The 11,743-nt window shown below is 39.7% G+C and overlaps 1 protein-coding gene across 1 annotated transcript in view; it reads left to right on the top strand.

Moving 5' to 3' along the window:
- Window positions 1–4,612: 4,612 nt before the first annotated feature.
- LOC137267557 (COP9 signalosome complex subunit 7b-like) overlaps window positions 4,613–11,743 on the top strand; it is a 519,024-nt gene continuing 511,893 nt past the window's right edge. The window contains exon 1 of the mRNA XM_067802037.1: window positions 4,613–4,622. The gene's annotated coding sequence lies outside the window, so the exon portion shown is untranslated. The remainder of the gene's footprint in view (window positions 4,623–11,743) is intronic.

The raw sequence follows: 11,743 nt of genomic DNA, 5'->3' as shown, positions 1-11,743 counted from the left end.
GATGTACTGCAACATATAAATGCAAAAAATATATATACAGAGATATGTTGAACTAACCTTACTAACAAAATATTTCTTTCAACTTGTCTTTTGAGTGACTGAGTGCAGGCTGCTTACAATAGGTTTTACTTGGACAGTCAGTTGAGCACGTCATGGCTTGAGTTTGTTAAGGGCTTGAGGGACACATGACCTACATTTTAACTAGTCTAGTGATAAATATATATGTACTGCTAGACACATATTAGATGATCCTGCGCACTAAACGCATTTGTGACAAGAGAGGCGGTACAACGAATTGGGCGAGTACACTTGGCTGCTACAGGTAGCTTGACGATTATTCACGTGCAATACATGCAAACCGTGACATGAAATCAACACCGCCACTGATTAACACCTGTCTCGCTACTGTGTAACACCTGTGTCAATACTGTTAGACAGATTTCAGTTGTAGTAAAGAACGTCCAAGTTAGGAAAACCTGGGCAAATAGTTCATTCTCAGGCAAGGGAGATGGCATACAATGTTATCGTGTATCTGGACAAAAATTGTGCAACCAAAGCAGATTCTCTTTTACAAAGTAGCCTTGCTACTGGACTCTCAAAGGCAACTTTAAAACGCATTAAGGCAGGAGGTGGTAGGAGTGCGAGTGGACCTACATTTATCAGTCCCCCAAGTTGCAGAAACCCAAAACTTGCAGTTACAAACTTGATGATTTCGACCGGTGTCCATTCCGTCAATTTGTACAAAGTTTATATGGCGTAAAACAACTACCCACTCTGGATACGATGTATGATATGGCAAAGTGCCAGTTGAACTACAAGGGTTCTAAGGAAAGTTTTCGAAAAAATCTCAAAGACATAGGGTTTAGGTGGCGAAAAACGCAGTCAAACCGTAAACTTTTAATGGAACGTAAAGACATTGTTTCCAAGCATTTGCAAAATCCAACAAATCGGGCCCTGTCTACAGAGTAGACACGTCTCCCTCCATACCATATGGTTAATGGCAACACGAAATCGCAGTAGAAAGGGAAATTGACAGACTAGTGATTGACTTAGGACTTGCAAGTGATTCAGACACCGAGACTGATTCAGAGAGTGATAATTAAAGCATAAATCAGTAAGTCCGCCTAATTTTCCAACATTGTTGTGTCTTGTCTAATAATTGACACGTACAATTTCAGGTTTTTACTGTTCCCATACTTTGTCATAAAAAAGAGTAATCTTTGGTGAGTTGCCTGTAATTTATATTTTGTAGTCACTGATAAATCTGGTACTGAGTAATCCCCAAACCGACAAATTTGTGTACAAAGATATTTCTCACTGACTTATCAATGTCAAAAGGTATTTCAGTTTTCTGTACACAGTTTTGGTGACCATAATAAACATATGACAGGAATTTGGAAATATTGTTTGAATACTAACCATTTCTCTGGAACCGGTTATATCGATTTCCAAGACATGTATTCCCGGTCGATCACCAGTGGAATTATGGACGAAAATCAGCCCGTACAGAGAAATAGGAACAAAATTATGGGATAAAAATATTTCCCCCTTCCTACTCTGGTTTAGCCACCACCATTCAGTAACAGATAACTTTTAACATACTTAAAAGTTAAATGAAACACAATTAACTATATGTAGTTATTATCTATTTAATATTTAGCAGACGAAAAGTCAACTTTACCCATTAAAACAACACCGCATATTCCTTCGAATGATAAGACTGCAATTTCAGGCATAAGATACTGATATTCCACGCTAACCTTTAGTTAAGACGAAGACAAATAGATGACTGGGGCATTGACAAGCATTTTAGATATTCAACAATTTTGTTTAAAAAAGCAGGAAAACGTCATTATATTGTGTTGATTCAATTCGCTGGGATTGTACTTCTTCCCAAATCGAGTATGCTATAACAATTCATGTGTGAAACGGACCCGTGAAGGTCCCGGGGTAGAATAGGCCTTCAGCAACCCATGCTTGCCATAAAAGGCGACTCAGCTTGTCGTAAGAGGCGACTAACGGGATCGGGTGGTCAGGCTCGCTGACTTGGTTGACGCATGTCATCGGTTCCCAATTGCGCAGATCGATGCTCATGTTGTTGATCACTGGATAGTCTGGTCCAGACTCGATTATTTACAGACCGCCGCCATATAGCTGCAATATTGCTGAGTGCGGCGTAAAACTAAACTCACTCACTCACTCATGTGTGAAACGCACGGGGAAAATTAACTTCTCGATATTTATCAGACAACCTGTCTCCCTCTTGTTTGAAGTGGATCGTTTTGTGGGGCGTTCCCAAGTATGCAAATTGGGGTCATTTGTCAGGTCCTGGATCATCTTATATGTGTTTACCAGTACATTTGCAGAATAGAAAACATTAAAATAATAAAGGGGACGTACAGTGAAGTGAGTGAGTTATTTTCTTCCTTCATATAGGCAATATTTCTGTCACATCGTGGCGAGAACAATCTATTGTCTCTCATTATGAAAATCAATAAGTTAGAACATAAAAAAACTGTCATCGAGGGACAGTCATAAGACTAGAGTATCTCACCTATATAATGTTAAACCTATCGTAAAATTTAATCACTATAGACAGTACAAAACAAATCACCAACAACCGAAGGTAGATCACCGTACTGAGGACCATGTACAGTGTGTGGAAATCTTTATCCCTTGTGATGGAGAATTCAGCATAGTCAAGCACGATATGCTTGACAGTGACTCTCCCATCACAAAGGGATACAAAACGGAGGATCCTTGCTTTTCAACAGATGAGTGTCTTTGTTACCTACACGAACCCTGGTTGGGTTAATCATCCCTTCAGCGGCTGGCGATGACAGGAAAATTTACTCATAATTGGAAATAACAAATATTCACATCAAGTATTTTGCTCTTAGCTTCTATGTATGTTTAACAATAGAAATCTCGGTAAACATGTGGTTATTTCTTCATACGCCAACGGTGTGGTGTGTCTCTGATGATCACAGATTTGTGGCGGCAGACTTCGATAGCTACCAGAAGGTTTCTTTTTTGTGAAGTCCTGATTCTTGGTGAATTTGCTAATGTGGATTTGATGGGTGGGGAGTGTATGTGATCTAAGAGGGCGGAACCGATGACATGTGTCTACCAAGTCAGCGAGCTTGACCACCCGATCCCGTTAGTCGCCTCTTACGACAAGCTGAGTCGTCTTAGAAATATTTTTCGAAGTTCTTTAGGACTTAAGAGATGTGCAGGTAGTATTTTTCTCTTGATAACTTAAAATGGAGTTTTGAGTAGTGGGTACTTGTTTAAATAATGTTGAAATCCACATCCTTTACAAACATAAACATACACACATATACAAACACTAAAGATATCTTTCCACACATATGTCAGGAAAATCGATCCTATACTGATGAATGAAATCTCATAAATTTTGGCGTTCATGTTTGTGTCTTCTATTAAAAAACTTGCTAAAAAGCCAGAATTGCGTTTCTTTCCTGTTCGGTATGTTACACGCTGTTAGTTAAAGTGCTAAAACTAAATTAAATTTCCCCATCAGAATTGTTTAAGCCATATGTTATACCTTTGTGAACGTACCTGTGTAAATTGAGGTGCGTCTGTAATCCTCTTTCAACGTTTCTCTTTTTCTTTTGATAGCTGGCATTGCACTTCACTCTCATAGTCAACAATCCTTTGCACATCCTCTGATATCTGAAAACCATTTCTGGTGTCCCCCGCCGAGATATTGCTGGAATCTTGCTGTAAGCGGCATAAAATTAAACTCACTCACTGTGTCATTTTCCGCGTCAGTAATGTTACTTACCTGTTTATAGAGCTCCCTTTTCAGGATGTCATTGAAATGAAATGATTTGTTAACAAATACTGCCCTCCCTTTGGTAGTGTCGCATGGCTAATGTGTTCGGACTAGGTTTGAAGAAATCTGTTGTATTTCAAACAGGTTGAGCCATTGATTATGAATTCTTTTTGATACTCGTGCCACGTGGTGCTCTTTGTTAGTTCTGAAGGCAGATGAACTTGTATCCTATGTGTCACTGGTCTCGAAAGCTGTGAAGAAAACATTACCATGTCAGGTTAATCGTCGACTAAAGTAACATGGCATCCCATTTCTCCCTATACTATTAATCATCACTTCACAACCCTGACTACTCTAGATTTTGTCTGACTAAAACCCTTTAAAACACATTTGGAATCATCGTTTAATCTAGTTCGTCTAGTACCTTTATTTACGACCTTAGCATGTACTTGACACCTGAATACTACATCGATTACAACTGAGATCGCGTAACGGCAAAACATAGCTAAAAGCCCCGAGAACATTTTATATTTCACATAAAAGTAACGGGTGCTGATAGATTTCAGCATATCCACGAAACGAATGCTACTGATCTGGGAAATAGATATTTCATCCCAGTTTTTTTTTGTTTTTTTGTTTTTTAATAGAGTACTTATTATACATTACATATTAGAGGATGTGTGCGTCTTGTAATATTGATTATTATAATATTATTGTAAAATGAGATCTAATCCAATAAAGTAAACAAAGCACTACCAATCTATCGTAAACAATAAACTGCTGGGACTGCCTGTGTTCTTACTTTGGGGCATTTTATTATGTGGTATCGTTTGCTCTTCTGTCTGACTGAGTGAACTCAGTAGCTTGACTTCAGTACTTTGTTGACGGTCGATGTTAATAGCACCACTACAACCGCATTGCATTCATATACATCTCACGTTATGCAGCCGATTACCAGGTACACTGAATGACATTATAATGATACTGAAACATATCGAGTGAGTTGAGTTTTACACCGCATTCAGCAATATTCCAGCAATACGGTGGCGGTCTGTAAATAATCTAGTCTAATCTAGACAATCCAGTGATCACAAAATGAGCATCGGTCTGTACAACTGGGAACCGATGACGTGTCAACAAAAGTCACAGAGCCCAACCGCCGGATCCCGTTAGTCGCCACGACATGCTTATGACAAGCATACTCGCCTTCTATGGCAAGCATGGGTTGCTGAAGACCTGCTCTACCCCGGACCTTCACGGGTCTGAAACATCATGTGTCAAATATACTACTTATTAATACCGGCACACGTTCCAACCAAGTCTTTCATCTTGTTCCCAACACGGCCAAAAATGTAAGTGTCTAAAGCGTGCACTTTCATTCAATTACCGAGGACGCAGTTAATGGCGTTTTAGTAATGATTATCTTAGCATGCAAGTTTGCCCACCATGTCGCCATTGTTCCCCTGTGATAACCTATAGCAATCAGAGCGGGTTGTCAGACACTTCGGGTCCAGCGAAGATGACCTAATCAATTACAGACAACCTGCACAAAGATATTGTAAAATATGTGTTCTAAAACTGTTCACGCTGATAGCATCCTGAGAGACTAGTTGCCCATGTGGGAGTCTCGGTTTGTAATTACTGTCTGCCCCAGGAACGATGTGGTATCCTTTACACTTCTGTCTGACTGAGTGGACTATGGAGGAGCTTGACTTCAGTACTATATTCACAGCCGGTGTTATATCTCCAGATGGCAGTGCCTGCCTGCCATGTGGTGCTTGCCAATGTACGATTATAGCTAATACGCCTGTCAGTTTTCTGATGGTCTTTGCTAGATTATTACGTAACACGTCCGATCGTGTCAGTTGGTAACAGTGGAGGGTGTTGTCGAGGTGGCATGCCTGTCAGCTAATAACTGTGGAACTGTGTGTGTCACAAATCACAATACCCAGCCACCTCTTTCGGAACAGAGAGAGTTCGGATCGGTTCGGATCCCTGTTTTGTGTGTACTGTGATCCTTGAGACTCGTGTGTTAGAGTTATGGGCTTTCATCCCAAGTTCGACTAACACTTAGTGTGTACACGACTGATTCTGAGTCACTTCATGCATTTACATCAACAGATCGGGATATGGCTAATGCTGGAGACACTATGTGCCTTTGGTTGGGGATGATGTGATTCCTATGGAGTCCATTCGTCATCCGGAACAACTGACCAACAACTCATGCGTTACGGGCAGCAAACGTAAAAATACACCGCATTTGAATCTTTTTTAGGCCTTACGTCCACTTAATGATCTCAAAACAGGGAACCACAGATGTTGGTTTCGAAAACGACAACACCGTTTCTTTCAAAGGTCTAGGCCCTTGGGTTCAACTGGTATAGCAGCACAATGCTTACTAAGAACAGAGGGGGTGCGAAATCGACCAAGGGAAACAACAGCTAGAAGGGAAGAATATATCGTGTCCTCCAGTCGTACCTGCTTTCGGTCGTGGATTCCTCGTGGTGGTTTGTTAGAAGCTGATAGCGACCTTTCAGAGCATTACCTTCGCCTTCACAGCAATTACCAGCCAGTCAGGATAGGTCAAAACTTCAGGGACAAATGCATCTTGCAAGATGGCAATCAAGTGGTCAGCTAGCAAATTCATCACGTGTAGTTGGCTGTCGGATGAGTCCTGTGGGAAAAAGGCAGGCTCTGCTATAGATGATGAGGTTCTTTATTGCCTATAAATAATCATCGCTAGGTTACATCCCAGACAGGTGCCTTAACGTTGAGTCTTTATATCGCTTCAAGTGACCAATGGTTTATGCACAGATGGGGTTTGTTTCTTGGCGAGTCTCAAGAGTATATTAACAACAGGTCAAATGTTTATTAAATGTAAGTTATTTGATCTCAGTTCACGTGTGTTTCGCGAGTTACATGTACAGTTGATATCATAGATGATCTAAGCATGCACAGGGAGTTTTAGGTTTGATATGCTGTACATTTGCTATCGTCTTGTGATCATACTGTAACAGTTTTCTTTTGCTTTTTCAATATTGCGAAGTGTGTGTCTCTAGAATTTACCTTCGGGTGTTGGCAGCATGTAGCATGTTTGTATATTATATCGCCATATGTATTTAAACTGCTTGGGATTTAAGTTCTAGATTTCAATTCGTCTCTGTGATAATCTTGTTATTTTACTGCCCTATGCAGACAGCATATTTATAAGTTACCATTAATTACTATGTATACCAGTTAACTGTCACGATATTGCTGTAATATTGCAGATATGACGATATTAACTCACACACTCAAAGCTAATGTGTTTCAGAACCTGGGTATCAGACGTCTTGTGATTGAAGTGATGGGAAGTATGTTTGTGGTTGTGTGTGCAGTTGGTTCTTTTTGATAATTTCAGGGCGGCAGGGGCAATGGGGTAGCCTAGTAGTTAAATTCTGCACTCGTCACGCCGAAGACCGGTACAATGTGTGAAGCCTATTTCTAATATCCCCAGAAGTGGTATTGCTGCAACAATCAAGATACCATGCCGTTCTAACATGCATACCTAAGTTAGACGGCTCGGGCGTCTGTTGAGGCCTAACTGTCAAACCAGTGCACTCCACCAGCGAGCTTCCGCTCTCTGGCATAAGCTTTTCAGACCATGGAGGCGAGCCTCATCTTGTATGACAAGAGACTCGGATATTTTCATCTTTTAGATAATGGTAACTAGAACCAAAACTAATATTTTCTTCCGTGACTGACATGAAACCTCCACCGCAGAAAATCACGAGTGGAAAATATCTTAGTACTAACCTTTGCATTTAACGGAAACGGTGGTCAGATTCTACATTCATCGTACCTACAGGAATTTGACCGCACAGTTCTACGCACTGATATGCATCATTAATCACTGGATTTTCCTGCAAAGACTGTTTTCAGGCTGGTAAGATATATATAGTTTGACTACTGGGTTCTAAGGTTTATCAAACATGGATAACAACCAAAATTGGACTGACGACGAGCAAACGACATACAGACACCAACAGATTGGTTTGTGATTAGATTCAATTCTTGTGGGTGTGGGGACCATCATTCATTAATGCAACCGAGACATTGATTCAGTTCATATGAACCTCAGTCAACGGTTTTGCGGCAGGTTGTAATGAAGGTGATGTTGTCTTTTATCACATGCGTATCCCCGTCCGATGCAGGGGCTTGGGCTCTTGTAAACAACGTGTGTGGGTTCCTTTCTCGAAAATAGGTATGGCTAATGTGTTTAAGATCAAACTGAAAGGGCACTGGGTCCAGAGATAATCACCAATTTGTTGTGTTTTTAGCAAAGATTTCTTCTGATTAAAAAACACTAATATTGATCTGGAAAAAAATTCAGAAAAGAGAAGGCAATTTCAAATGTTCGTTCAAGTCTTTAAACTTCAGGAAACAGGAAATCTGTCTTGATATGAAAACTTTTTACCGATGTCCCGTGGCAGTTCCCGACACAAGGACGCTGTAATAATGTGTTTACACAAGCTTCGAATCTTCTAGGGCAAAAAACATGATGACATTTAAGGATTCCAATTTACATTCTGTCCCAGATAATTGAACATGCTGCTTTCGAGCGTTCATAGGATGGTAATGTTTCAGAATATTCGTGTAAACATAGGATCAATGGTAGAAAACATATCAGTGAAGTCAAACGCTAAAGCTAGGTGGGAATACCTTTATTTTCTGGAGCACGGACTAATTTCACGCTCAAAAGGAAAGCTCAAGAACTCAAGACTTTTCAGACTCAAAGGTGTTCAGTAGCGACGGTCATGGATACATGGAGGTGATGACGTCTCTGCTTATAGTTACACCCTACAGGGACAGATGGTCTAATTATTTCAATAGTTGGATATGTTTTTTCCCATAGTCATAACTTGCTTAAACGCGTGTTTGATGTAGATATCATTTTGGAATGCAGAGATACATGAATGAAGTGCATATGATTTCAGAATGTTGCTCCTTGACGATGGAATCGTCCTCCATACATACAGCGCCTATAAACAATTTACAATGCTTTGCTTGTGAAGTCGTTAGTGTTCTATACACTCATAGTTCCTCAGCTGATCACACAAGAAGAATTGCGAGGGAGGGAGTATTTCAGTCATATCGTGACTTTAAACACAAAATCACCGTAAATGCATGTAAAGTATGAAAGCCTGTCAGCAAGGGAGAGTAATACCAACTAAAATGTTACAGTATTTTCGAAGTAAAACTAATATCTATCTCTGAAACTCGATTTCAAACTCGGACAAGACAGTACAAAATGGGTTATAGATAGCCAACAGCGGAAGGTAGATTACCGTACTAGGGTCCATGCGGACCTACAGTACTTTTGCTACCTGCATGGATCCTAGTTGGATTTACACGACCCCTTCAGCCGCTGGCAATTGAAGGACATATTAAGCCAAGCCTTAAAAGAACACAAATACCACATCTTAAAAATCTGGTAAGTTTAAAATAACGAAAAAAACCTTCGAGGATACAGCCACTAACCATCTCGGTTAATAAGTCAAGCTTCCAAACATATGATATCGTTTAACAAATCTAATTCTTCTTAAAATGTTATAATTAAATGAGGCCTGATATCACTAAAAAGATCCTCAGTACAGTTCCTGATTTGAAATAGTTATCTCTCGTGATGGAATATTCAACACAGAATTTACCATCAAAGATTTGCTGAGTGCTGCTTTAGCAGCAAGATCAGCCATGGTGTACCCAGAAATGCCAACGTGGCTGGGTAACCAACAAAAGACGATGTCGCATTAGCCAGTAGCAAGATCATTATGCAATTCAATAATTCCTATTACAAGTGGATGTTTACAAGTTTTTAATAGCCAGGAGGCACGACAGAGAGTCAGGACAGATGATATGTTGTTTATGTTTAGGATGTTTCTAAATATTAAAATGTATTTAAGAGCTGTTAATATGGCGTTTGCTTTATTTCTAAAATGTAGTTAAGGTTTGGTCGACTTGTGGCCTGGTCAATAGCCAAGGAGGAGAGACAAAGAAAGACAAGAAAAACAGTAGAAGAATGTTGGTCCGTGTATTTCTGGTTCATATTGAAACGCTACCGAAACACTTCAGTGTAAGCCCCTTGTGAAGCTGGAGATGTTTAGTCAGCGTATACAAGGGTCAATAGTGTTAGTTAATATTCAAAGGCAGTATTTCTGCCATATTGTGAATAAAACGGTAAATAATTTACGATTTTAGTTCACGGAATTTGTCGCCAGAGGACACTTAAACAACTAGTATATCACAGTGAGAAATTTAAAACATGTAACTGAATATTTATACTATTTCGAAATATGTGCGTTCTCTCTTCTTTAGCAAACAGACTTATCTGAGATGAATCAAACATGTAGAAAAAAACTATTTTATTTAGGCTAAAAGCGAATGGTGGGTCTTGCTAAAATATAGACATTTTTATGGGTCCTTTTTTCATTTGACTCTCTGCATTCCTGTCAGCCAAGACCTCATGGGGATGCTGGAAAATATCCAAATTGGTTTTGAATTTGACATTCATAGTTTTTTCCTTCTTGGTGTCAGTTACTCAAATGTCAAAGAGACTCCTGGGTTACGACAGTTGTTACGGTTAAGAATTTACCGTGACAACAATTTAAGAAATCCCCTTGTAAACCAGCAAAACAGAACAAAGACAAGTTGTTTACGTTCAAATTCTGTTACTATGCAACGACAGCGAAAGGTATACAAAGTCAAGAGAGACAAAATCTATGTCAATGGGTCACAAAATACAATATAGCAAACTCATCAAAGTCTTGGTGTGAGAGAGAATCAGCTATGGCAGAATGTCAACACAGCGATCGGTGTGACAGCAGATAATGCAGGTCAGGCGTTGACGGGTTTTGATGATCAAGCGTGATCAAGGCAGTAACTCCAGTAAAATATGAATGAATGTGAGTGTGAGTGTCGCCCTCCACATGGCAACCAGCCTATTTATATATAAACTAAGTCATTTCCCGAAAGTTCGGGCACAAACGAACATCGTCAACACTGTAGAATGGTCTCGAAACAGTATCCAGGAAGTAAACATCGAAAACTAGGATCAGATAAATTCCGGAAAACCAGAATGCTAAAAGTGTTGACCAGCTATTACAACGAAATGTGACCCATCATATTGGATATTCAAAACACTAAATGTTGTGACCCAATAATAATTATTACCTAATTAATAACAAAAATATACAGAAAATACACACTCGTAACACAGTGTTAGGAGGAATGGGGAGATCAGTGACTTCAATTGAAAGACGATGACCCCACTGGAAGAACAGTGCTTAGAGGAACATGGTCATATGAAGAGGTGAGGTGAAATGAATCATATACATTGGTAATGACTTCAGGAAACGTTTTTGTCACTTAAGCAGTTTACAAGTGTCTCGTCTCAGTTCCTGATTTTTTGCTTTCACACGAGCTTTGAATTTTCGTGTTCGATTTACTCATATTATGAGTCATCCATGAACTATTGTCCTTCCCAGAAGTTTGCTTTTGAACATAACTGAATCAGGTTCAAGTTCACAACAGTGTTTCGTTGGATCTTCAGCTCAGTCTCAGAATACACCAAATGACGCTACTAAAAAATCAGGCACAAAAACTAGGGATTAATGCCGCTACTCGCTTCAACCAAATCTTTGATCTTACACCCAAACCAATAAAAAATGTAATTTTCCAAAGCGTTCACTTCTATGTAAGGATGGAGGGCACACTTGAAGGGCAATTTAGTGCTTGATATATTTAGCCTTCCATTTGGGCCCTTGTTCCACCCTTGTTCCTCAGTGATAACCTTTTGTAATTAGGGCAGGCTGTCAGACATCTCTGGTGCGAAGAAGATGACCCAATCCACTGCGGGCAACCTGCAAAAAGATATTGTAAATTATGTGTTCCAAAACTGTTCCTCTC

This window comes from Haliotis asinina, chromosome 16 (assembly GCF_037392515.1).
Source record: "Haliotis asinina isolate JCU_RB_2024 chromosome 16, JCU_Hal_asi_v2, whole genome shotgun sequence".
Classification (NCBI taxonomy): Eukaryota; Metazoa; Mollusca; class Gastropoda; order Lepetellida; family Haliotidae; genus Haliotis; species Haliotis asinina.
This window is presented reverse-complemented; position numbering and strand designations above follow the sequence as displayed.